Consider the following 10,169-nt stretch of genomic DNA (forward strand, 5'->3'; position numbering starts at 1 on the left):
CACCTATCCTGATTATCCCAGTCACTGAATCAATCCACCTCATAGAGGGCCTTCCCCTCCTGTGCTGTCCCTCCACCCTACCAAGTATGATGTCCCTCTCCGAGGACTGGTCCCTCTTTACAACATGTCCAAAGTATGTCAGACGGAGACTCAGAATCCTTTCCTCCAAGGAGCCTCCCGGTTTGACCCTTTCCAGAATGAATCTGTTTTCCTAGCAGTCCTTGGTACCATCTATACTCTTCTCCAGGACCACAGCTCAAAGGCATCAATCTCCTTCTATCCTCCTTAGTCATTGTCCAACTCTCTGATGCATAACAATTGATAGCAAAGACCACGGCCTGTATCAGACACAACTTAGTCTCCCTAGAGACACCATTGCTCTTCAGTACTTTGGAGAGGTCCCTAACAGCCGACTTTGCAGTAAGTTTAAAAAGTAAAGAAAAATAAAATAATTTATTATGCATAATAAATTCACACTGTAACTAAAATTTAAATAATAGCATCAACATTCTTGAAAACATCAAATGCTTAAAAATGACTTCAGGGGAAAGCTGCATGAAGGAAAACAAAATTCTGTAGGTGTCTGTACATTTTATTCATGAGTTAAGCAAAGATCCTATTTTCATTCTCACATTTAGCAATTCAAATCAACAATACTAATAATATTTTAACGCAGTTACACTAGAAAGTTGAATATTTTCCCAATTTATAGAAAAAACCATTATAGCAATACTAGAACTATCATTGTAACACTATTTCTTGCTCTTTCTATTGAAAAGTATTCTAATTGTAAGATTAGGTCCCCATGGAATCAATCTTCAAATATAAACTTCAATGATAATTTTTTTACTTATCAAAATGGTTTGAAAATTAGACATATCCAACTTTAATTCTTTTAATTTTGAAATCTTGGCATTGCACTCCTTTAATATTTTAATAAAAGATAAATTGACTTATTAACTTTAATGATAAACTTTTAGAATACTTTTGTTCCCTTAATTAATGTAGAAAGTGTGGAAATCTATTCCTAATCAGTATGTAGATTATAAATTTAAACCACATAAAAGATAATGGAATCACTAGTATTGCTTAACAACTATTTTTCTAGAGAATAGATAACTCTAAAAGAAGAAATAAATATTAAATGAGAGAGGAATTTCTAAGTAACATTTCAATCTTAAAATGCACATATTTAAGAAAATTCAATATTTTATGGGTTAGAGAAATAGACACTCAACATATTAAGTATTAAATAGGTGTGATAAATGGAATAAATTAGTATTTTTTCTTAAAATGGAATATTTGAAATTTCATTTTCTTTTTCTATATTTTAAGTACTTTAACATTTTAATACTAATCAGATATGACTTTCAAAATAAAAAATAAAATGTTATTTTTTAAACCTAGTCTAATGATTAGCTAGGAGACAATAGATAAATAGTAAAGTGTCTGAGGGACATTTATGTCAATATCTGTACTTAGAACTGCAATATTAAAAATCAAAACAAATCAAATCATAGTTGTCATATACCTTATAACAGTAAAATTCTTATTCCTAGTTTTTCCTATCTTTATTCTTAAGAGGATTAAAAAACTGATATAAACAGAGCTCTGTATGAGAACCACTGTGAGGAAGGTCAAATCTGACTTCTACCAACTCCACAATAGAGAACTCTCCCCATCAATAATCCAGTATATTAAAATATTTTTTGGTAGAAAATGTTTCCCCACACTGTTACTCATACTTCTATTAATCACAGGGGCTGATACTCAACTTCTATTAATCACAGGGGCTGATACTCATTGCAAGAATTGTGGAGTTTATTAAAGAAATAAGTTGGAAGCTGGCAGGTAAAGGCAAAAATGTAAGTGTAAGTGCAGATTCAATCCAGAAACACTAATAAACCTGTTTTCCTCAATAGCCCAGTAAATCTCATCTCATAGCAGTCCCAATCCAGTTCTTCTGACTTCATTAGGCTATGTCTCACTAGCCGTCTCTTCTTAGCCTCTTAAATTGGTCTCACAAGTATTGATGATGTTGAAGACACTGATCAACTGTGAATCACAAGTACATATTTGAGACAGCTGGAGACCATTCTCACAGAAAGGGCTACAGCAATGTGTAGGAAAAGTATTTTCAAAATATCTAACACCATATTGAAATAATACTGACTATAACTCTGATCATTTATTTATAGATTTCATATCTTGTTGTTAGGTGCTATAAAGTCAACTACAACTTATAGTGACCCTATGAACACCTAATTCGAACTTTGACCTATTGAATATCATTCTCATCATTGCTGATATTATTGAGCATATATTATAATCCACCTTACTTGTTGAGGTTATTCCTCTCTTTTGTTAATCCTCCACTAAACATGATGTCTTTTTCTAAGAAATGGTTTCTCCTAACAGCATTCCCAAAGTATATAAGATGACATTTCACCATCCGTGCCTCTTAGGAGCAATCTGGTTGTACGTTTGGCGACATATTTGTTTATTAATTTTGGCAATGGAGCTTTGGTGTTGAAGAAGAGTATTGAGGGTACCATGGACTGAAAGAAAACAAACAGATTAATCCTAGAAAGAGTTAAACTGGGTGGCTCCTTGGAGGCAAGGATTCTGAGGCTTCATCTGACATACTTTGTCTGACATACTTTGGTCATGCTGTAAGGAGGGACAGGTCTTTGGAGAAGGACATCATGCTTGGGAGGGTGGAAGGCAGGCACAGGAGAGGAAGGCCCTCTAGGAGGTGGATTGATTCGGTGACTGGGGTAATCGGGATGAGTATGTTTGAGACAATGAGATTGGCACAGGACAGGACAGAGTTTAGGGCTGTTGTACATAGTATCGCTATGAGTCACAAGCGACTCAACGACACATAACAACAACAACATCGAATATTCAGCAGTCTTTTCCACTTGATGACAGAAATTGATATAGAATAACTTGGTTTGTGCAATTATTCCTTTATTCATTAAACATATGTTTTTTTTAAACCCCACAAACACAAGCAGTGACTATATACACGGACCTTTTACCTGATGGTCTGCACACGAATCTGACTGACTACATCTGTGAGGAGAATTGTAGAGACTTATTATTAGCAGTAAAAATCAGGCCAGGAACTGGGTGTAAAACAGACTATCAACTTCTCATGTGCAATTTGAAATTGCAGCCGAAGAAAATTAAAACAAGTTCATTAGAAGCAAAATAAATCTTGAGTTTATTCCATCTGAACAAGAAATGTTTGAAGCATTGATCAGCTATCCATTGGGCTTTGTGAATTCTTATTATTTTTTAATACTGTATATTATTCTATTGTGTGAATGTACCACAGTTTATTTAAGCATTCATTCTGTTCACTTATGGACAATTGGGTTGTTTTCCATCTCTTTACTATTATAAATAATACTGCAATGAATTTTTTTTAAAAAAAGTAGTAACGATTAAGACCAGGTCAGTAGTAGAAAGACATCAAGGATATTATACATGAAGAAAGGAAAATATCATTATAAATAAAAAAGATAAAGAAAAGACCAAAATGAGAGAGACTCTGAAAATTAACAGCAAAGCATTGAGAAGCCAAAGCAAAGGGAGGAAATAGCTAAGTCAAAGAGCTAAATGCAACACTTCAAAGGACAATTTGAAAAGACAGACTAAAGTATCATAAAGACATGTGCAAAAAACAGAAGGGAAGAATTCATTTAGCATTACTCAAATTTAAAGTACTGAAAAACGAATTCAAGTCTCAAGTTACAAATATGAAGGATACCATGAGCATAATATGGAATGATCCATGAAGGATCAAAGGAAAAATTTAAAAATATACTAAATCACTGTACCAGAAAGTATTAGATGGCACAGAACCATTTCAAAAAGTAGCATATGACCAAGAACCAATGGTGATGAAGGAAGAAATTTAAGTTGTATTGAAAGCATTAGGGAAGCATATGTGTTCTGTGGCACTAACTGTTGTTAATTTTCGCACCAGAATCCTTGAAAACTGACTTTTCTAGACAGTGTGTGTGTGTGTGTGTGTGTGTGTGTTAGCCCCTGTTGAGGCACATGGTCGCAAGCTCCCATAGCTGTGTACATATGACCTTGCAAATAAACAATAACTGTGGTCCCTGTATCAGAGGCAATGCTTTCCACACTGTGGGGTTACTGTGAAGACCCTGTGAGAGAGAGTGATAAGATTGTGAAGCGAGTACAGTAGAGTTGCAAAGTAATTGCAGCAAGATGTAACCAGAGGAACCTTAGAGATAGAGCCACAGTTAAGTTTTGTTTGATGATGATGGAAGGAAAAGCTAATTTGCATCTGTTCTGTGACAAAGTTTACTGGATGACTGAGGAAATCCGAGGTTTATTTGTGCTGGTTAACTGAACCTAGACTTCCACTTGTTAATTGAGAAGATTTCTGAATTGAGAAATTTTATCTTGCTGTTAAACAGGCTTGGGACTGCTAGACTAAACCTGGGTTTGCTTTGTGAAGTAGTCTTTGCCTCCCTTGGTCCCTCATCTATTTCCCTTGAAAACTCACAACTGTAAGTCAAGCCTGTGAAACAAGTGCAGGAGATGAAGACCCCAGATGAGATGAATTGACTCAGTGACTGGGGCAGTGAGGGTAGGTGTGTTAGAGTCAGTGAGACTGGCTCATGACAGGGTAGGCTTCAGGCTGATGTACATAGGTGTGCTATGAAATGCACATAACAACAACAATGAATATTACTGCTGTTTGGGAAAGTTTCCCTTTATAAAATGGGTAGAAGTCAGACTTAACCATCTTCACATTGTTTCTGCTTCTTTCACAGCTTCAGAGTGAATGGAACATCAAATGAAATGTTTTAGCAAACAGATGCAGACCTACTATACATGCTTACCATGTGGTTCCAAGAAATGTGACTAAAAGCAACCTAGTCAATTGACTGGATGAGTGTGAATTTCATCATTCATTCAAAATTACTTTCCCAGCAATTGAATTTGAATTTGTCTTGTTGATGGGAGAATATATGACAAGGTTGTATTACCCTATCTACAAGGATAATTATTAATTTCACATCTCCACAAGGGTAATGATTAGTTTTATCAATCCACAAGGAGATTAGTCAATAAGGGGATTGGCTAGTCTCACCAATAAGCAAAAGGATTGGCTAGTCTCAGAATCCACAAGAAATTGGCTAGCCTCACCATTAAATTGAAAAGATCCAGCAGGGAAAGAAGAAAAAAAAAAAAAAAGCAAACAGATATTACCTGCTAAGAAAGAACCACAAAATTAGCGTATCCTTCAGGCACAGATATCTTGCTCCAGTCAGTCCAGCAGTTAGCAGGAGCAGCCATAGCCAAAGCAGAGAACCAGGGAGTCAAAATTAGGTAACTCTATCCTTGTGACTTCTATGAACCATGCAAGAGAGCTAAACTAATAGCCTTCTCTGAAGTTTGTTGGACAACTGGTCTTAGGCCACAAGGCTCAAAGCTGAGGTGCTTGAGAGCACATTTTGGAAGTTTTCCTGATAGTAAATTGCTACCAACTTGAATTATAGACTTTTTACTATTCAATATGGTTTTGCGTAGTCTGTGAGGAACTTCATTGTATATATTTAACCAAGTAAAGCATTAGATTGGTGATGGGATGAGTAGAAAGAGATGTGGGAGAGTGACTCACTTCCAGGGAATTTGTTTTGTGTTGTTGATGATGTTGATCTAGACAGTTCCCCTTTGTGAAGTTGGTAAAGGTCAAACACGGCTGTTCTTTCATGGCCCTTGCTTTTTTTTTTTTTAATCCCAAAAACTGAACTAACAGAATGTGGAAATTAAATATTATTAATATCATATATAAATAAAAATTTACCAAGCATTACTGAAAAACAACTAGAACAATACATTAACAGACCTGTCAGAAGTATAGACTAGATTTAGAAGACGTCATACCAGGAGGGATATCATTGATGATGTCCAATAGATCTTGGCTGAAAGCAAAGAATACAAGAAGGGAACCTATTTGTGTGTCATTGACTATGAAAAACCATTTGATACTGTGGATTGCAGAAAAAAAAGATGTTCCTAAGATTAATGAGAAAGGGAATCTCAGAACATTCAATTGTACTTATTGGAAATCTCTACATAGAACAAGAAGTTATATTTATAGAACAAGGGGTTACTACATGGTTTAAAATTTTTCAAAAAATATATGTATTGAGAGTGTATCCTTTTTCCATTTCTGTTCACTCTATGCTGAATAAATAACCTGAGGAGCTGGTCTTTATGAAGAAGGATGTGGCATCAGAATGAAAAGAAAACACAACAATCTACATTATACAGATGGCACAAACTAGTTTGCTGAAAGTGAGGAGGACTTGATGTGCTCACTTGCTAAACAAGATCAAAGACTACAGCCTTCGCATTAATTAAATCTCAACGTCAAGAACACAAAAATCCCATTTTCTGATGAAAAGTCGCCAATTTTAGTCCATCTCATTTTACTAATACCTAGAATATCAATCTCACAGATGGAGAAAAGATTGAGATTATTAGTTATTTCAGCTTGTTTAGATCCACAATCAACTTTTTTAGTGTTTTATTATTCTTTATTATTAATTATTATAATTTATTATCATTGATCTGTGCCATTGAAAAAATAAAAAAGACGAGTTGAATCAGGAAAATCTGCTGTCACAGATTTCTCTGGTACTAAAGAGCAACTATGCCAGTCTAGAGACTAAAATACACCTGATCTCGGTCATGGTCTTCTCAATTGCTTGCTATACATCTGAGAACTGGACAATGAATAAAGATTATAGAAAAAGAAACAATACCCTTGAGTTGTAGTTCTAGAGAAGAGTATTGAACATTTCATGGATTGCCAAGAGAACAAATAGGTTTTGAAGAGGGTGAAACCAGTTTTCTACTTAAAGGCAAAGATTTAGAAGCTCTGTATCACATACTTTGTGCATGTTGCCAGGAGAGATCAGTCCTTGGGTCATCATTTTGGAACAGTAGAGAGGATCAGCTCTATAGAGAAAGACTCTGGGTGAGACGAATTGTTATAGTGACTGTGGCAATGGGCTTGGATATGTCAGTGATGTGAGGTTGGCTCAGAACAGGACAAGACTGAGAGCCATTGTTCACAGGGTCATTATGGTAAGTAGACTCCTTGATGCCCCTTAACAACAGTGACTTTATTATTTCCTTTCTTTTAGAAATATTAGGTTTTGATTGCTGTTCTTTTCCAGTTTTTTAAGATAGCAGGTTAAAGTGTTGTGTGTGTGTTTGTGGGTTTTTTTTTCTTTTTTTAAAAAATAATATGTGTGCTTATTGCATTAAAGGGACCTCTGAATAATGCTTGTACTGAGTTTTGAAAATTTGGGTACGTTGTCTTTCATTCTCAATTGCTTCAAGAATTTTCCACCCTTATTTCACCTTGCAGTTTTCACAGAGTATTGTTTAGTTTACATGTGAATGTGAAAATTATAGAATAGTATCATTATTATCATATACAAGCAAAATAAGGCTGAAGATTATCCAAAGACAGGTTAGAACCATACATTGAGAGACAGCTTACAAATGGTCAACGTAGGTTTAGAAGAGGCTCTGGAACAAGGGATATAATTATTAGATGGATCTTAACTGAAAGCAAAAAATACCAGAAGAATGCCAACCTGTGTTTTATTGACTATGCAAAAGCAGTTGACTCTGAAGAAAATAACAAACTATGGTTAACATGAGTAAGAATGGAAATTCCAGAATAGTTGATTCTGCTTACTTGAGATCTGTATCTAGACCAAGAAGCTATTGCCCAACCTAGTAAGGGAACACATGCCTCCGTGTAGTTCAAAAATAAGAAAGATATGTTTCAGGGCTGTATCATATCTCCATACCTATTCAGTTAGTACAGTAAGTAAATAATTCAAGAATGTAGAATTTTTTTTAAATTTTATACCAGTGTATTTACAAAATTTGAATACATAGTTTTTGAAATCAGAGTCTTTCAATTCCCCTCACCCTTTCACCATCAAATTCTACAACCACACGATTAATTCCCCTTCCCACTGCACATCCTCATCCCTCTGCTTCCATCCTATCCCACCCTTCTGAGATACTTATACTCATCTACAATAATGATTTTATACAAAATTTATCCTTTTTGGGACTCAGTTAGTTGACTCAGGATAATGCTCTTCAGTCCCTCCCAAGTTAGCTAATAATTTACAAAATCACTGCTCCTGCATGCTGCATACTATTCCATTGTGTAGATGATAGTTTTGTTTTTTGTTTTGTTTTTTAAATTAATTTCAATGAATATCTACAGAGATTTTGGACTTCCATTCATTCATTGTTGCACTTTTCTCCCCACCCACCCCACCCCACCCCCATGACCTGTTCATCCCTCTCCTTGAAAAGCAAAAGAAAAACTCCCTCATTGGTACACAATCCCCCAGCACAACCACATCTCCAACCCGAGTATACTCCATTCTGCAACCCTCATTCTGGACTCTTATGATAACCATAATGCCCTAAAATATATTACTTTTTAAACTATTCTCTCCCTCATAAGCTTCAATGCAGTAAACATAATTTATCCAGGTTTTCTCAGTCTTACCCCACCCTGATGTCAGCCTCATTCTACAACAGTGGCACCATATAGTATTTGTTCTTTTGTGACTGAGATATTTCACTCAGCATTATGTCCTCCTGGGTCACCGATTTGAATAATATTGCATGAGTTCCTTGTTTTTTCAATGCAGCGTAGTATTCCATTGTGTGAATATATCACAGCTTCTCTATCCATTCATTCGTTGATGGGAACTTAGGCTGTTTCCAACTCCTTGCTATTGTGAACAAAGCCACGATAAACATGGGTGTGAATATATCTGCTTGGATGTCATTTATGGTCTCTTTAGGGTATATTCCCAGTAGTGGAATTGCTGGGTCAAATGGTATCTCTATTTGGAACTTTTTGAGAGAGCGCCACACTGCGTTCCACAGTGGTTGCACCACTTACACTCCCACCAACAGTGAATAAGGGTTCCAGTCTCTCCACAACCTCGCCAGCATTTGTTACTTGCTATTCTGTTAAATTTTACTAGTCTTTATGAACAGTGAAGTGTCAGTAATAGAGGACTCATAAACAGCATGCTTTATGCAAATGAGACAACCATACTAGCTGAAAATGAGAAAGGCATGAAGTGTTTGTTGAAGAAGACCAAGGACTGTCTTTAATATGTAGTTCATCTCAACATCAAAAAAGCAAAACTCTTTATCAGTGGGCCAATAAGCAACATCATGAGGAATGGAGAAAAAAATAGTGAAGTTGTTAACAATTTCATCTCACTTGTTTTCACAATCAACACACTTGGTACCAGGAGTCTGGAGATCAGAGACAAACAGCTTTAGAAAGATCTGCTGACAGGGACCTCTCCAAAGTTCTGAAGAACAATGATACTGGTTTAAAGAACAAGACATGCCTGATTCAAGCATCTAATCTTTCCAATCCCTTGCTATATATCTGACAGCTGGACAATGAATAAGTATGACAGAAGAATTGATGGTTTTGAGTTTTGTGCCAAGAAAAGCCTATCTACACACCGGCTCTACAGGATGCATCACCTTCACTCGGGAAACATTACGACTAAACTTCAGAGACATTGATCCCAACATAAGGAACTACCATCAGATGATGTGTTTGGAATCACAGAAGCCATGGAAGCCTCATATATGTTATTAGATGGAGGGCTGGTCAAAGGGAGATAGATGTTAAGGGAGAGGGTAGAAGTGGATGGGTATACTGGTGGATGGTGGAGCAGGGAAATAAGTGGGTAAAGACGCGTGTGAGAAAGGCAGGGACAACACTGACACTAAAGTTAACGCCACAATAAGGGATATACCTTTAACAGGATGGTCTGATACTTCTCTAAATCTGAACATTCACACTAAGACAGACTAGGAAGAAGGATTGGCCATCCACTTCTGAAATAGCAGGCCTCTGAAAACCCTATGCACAACACAACACATTTAGATAATAGAAACGGCAAAGGAGGTTGAGTTTTCAAGTATGGAAATATAAAGGAAGAGGAACAGTTGTAAGCAGACGCTGGTGATTGGGACATGGATTGTGAGAACCATGAATGTAGGAAAATTAGATATTGTTAAGGAAGAAATGGAACACA

The sequence above is a fragment of the Elephantulus edwardii genome, unplaced genomic scaffold (assembly GCF_000299155.1).
Source record: "Elephantulus edwardii isolate Elephantulus edwardi_28Jun2011 unplaced genomic scaffold, EleEdw1.0 scaffold00107, whole genome shotgun sequence".
Taxonomy (NCBI): Eukaryota; Metazoa; Chordata; class Mammalia; order Macroscelidea; family Macroscelididae; genus Elephantulus; species Elephantulus edwardii.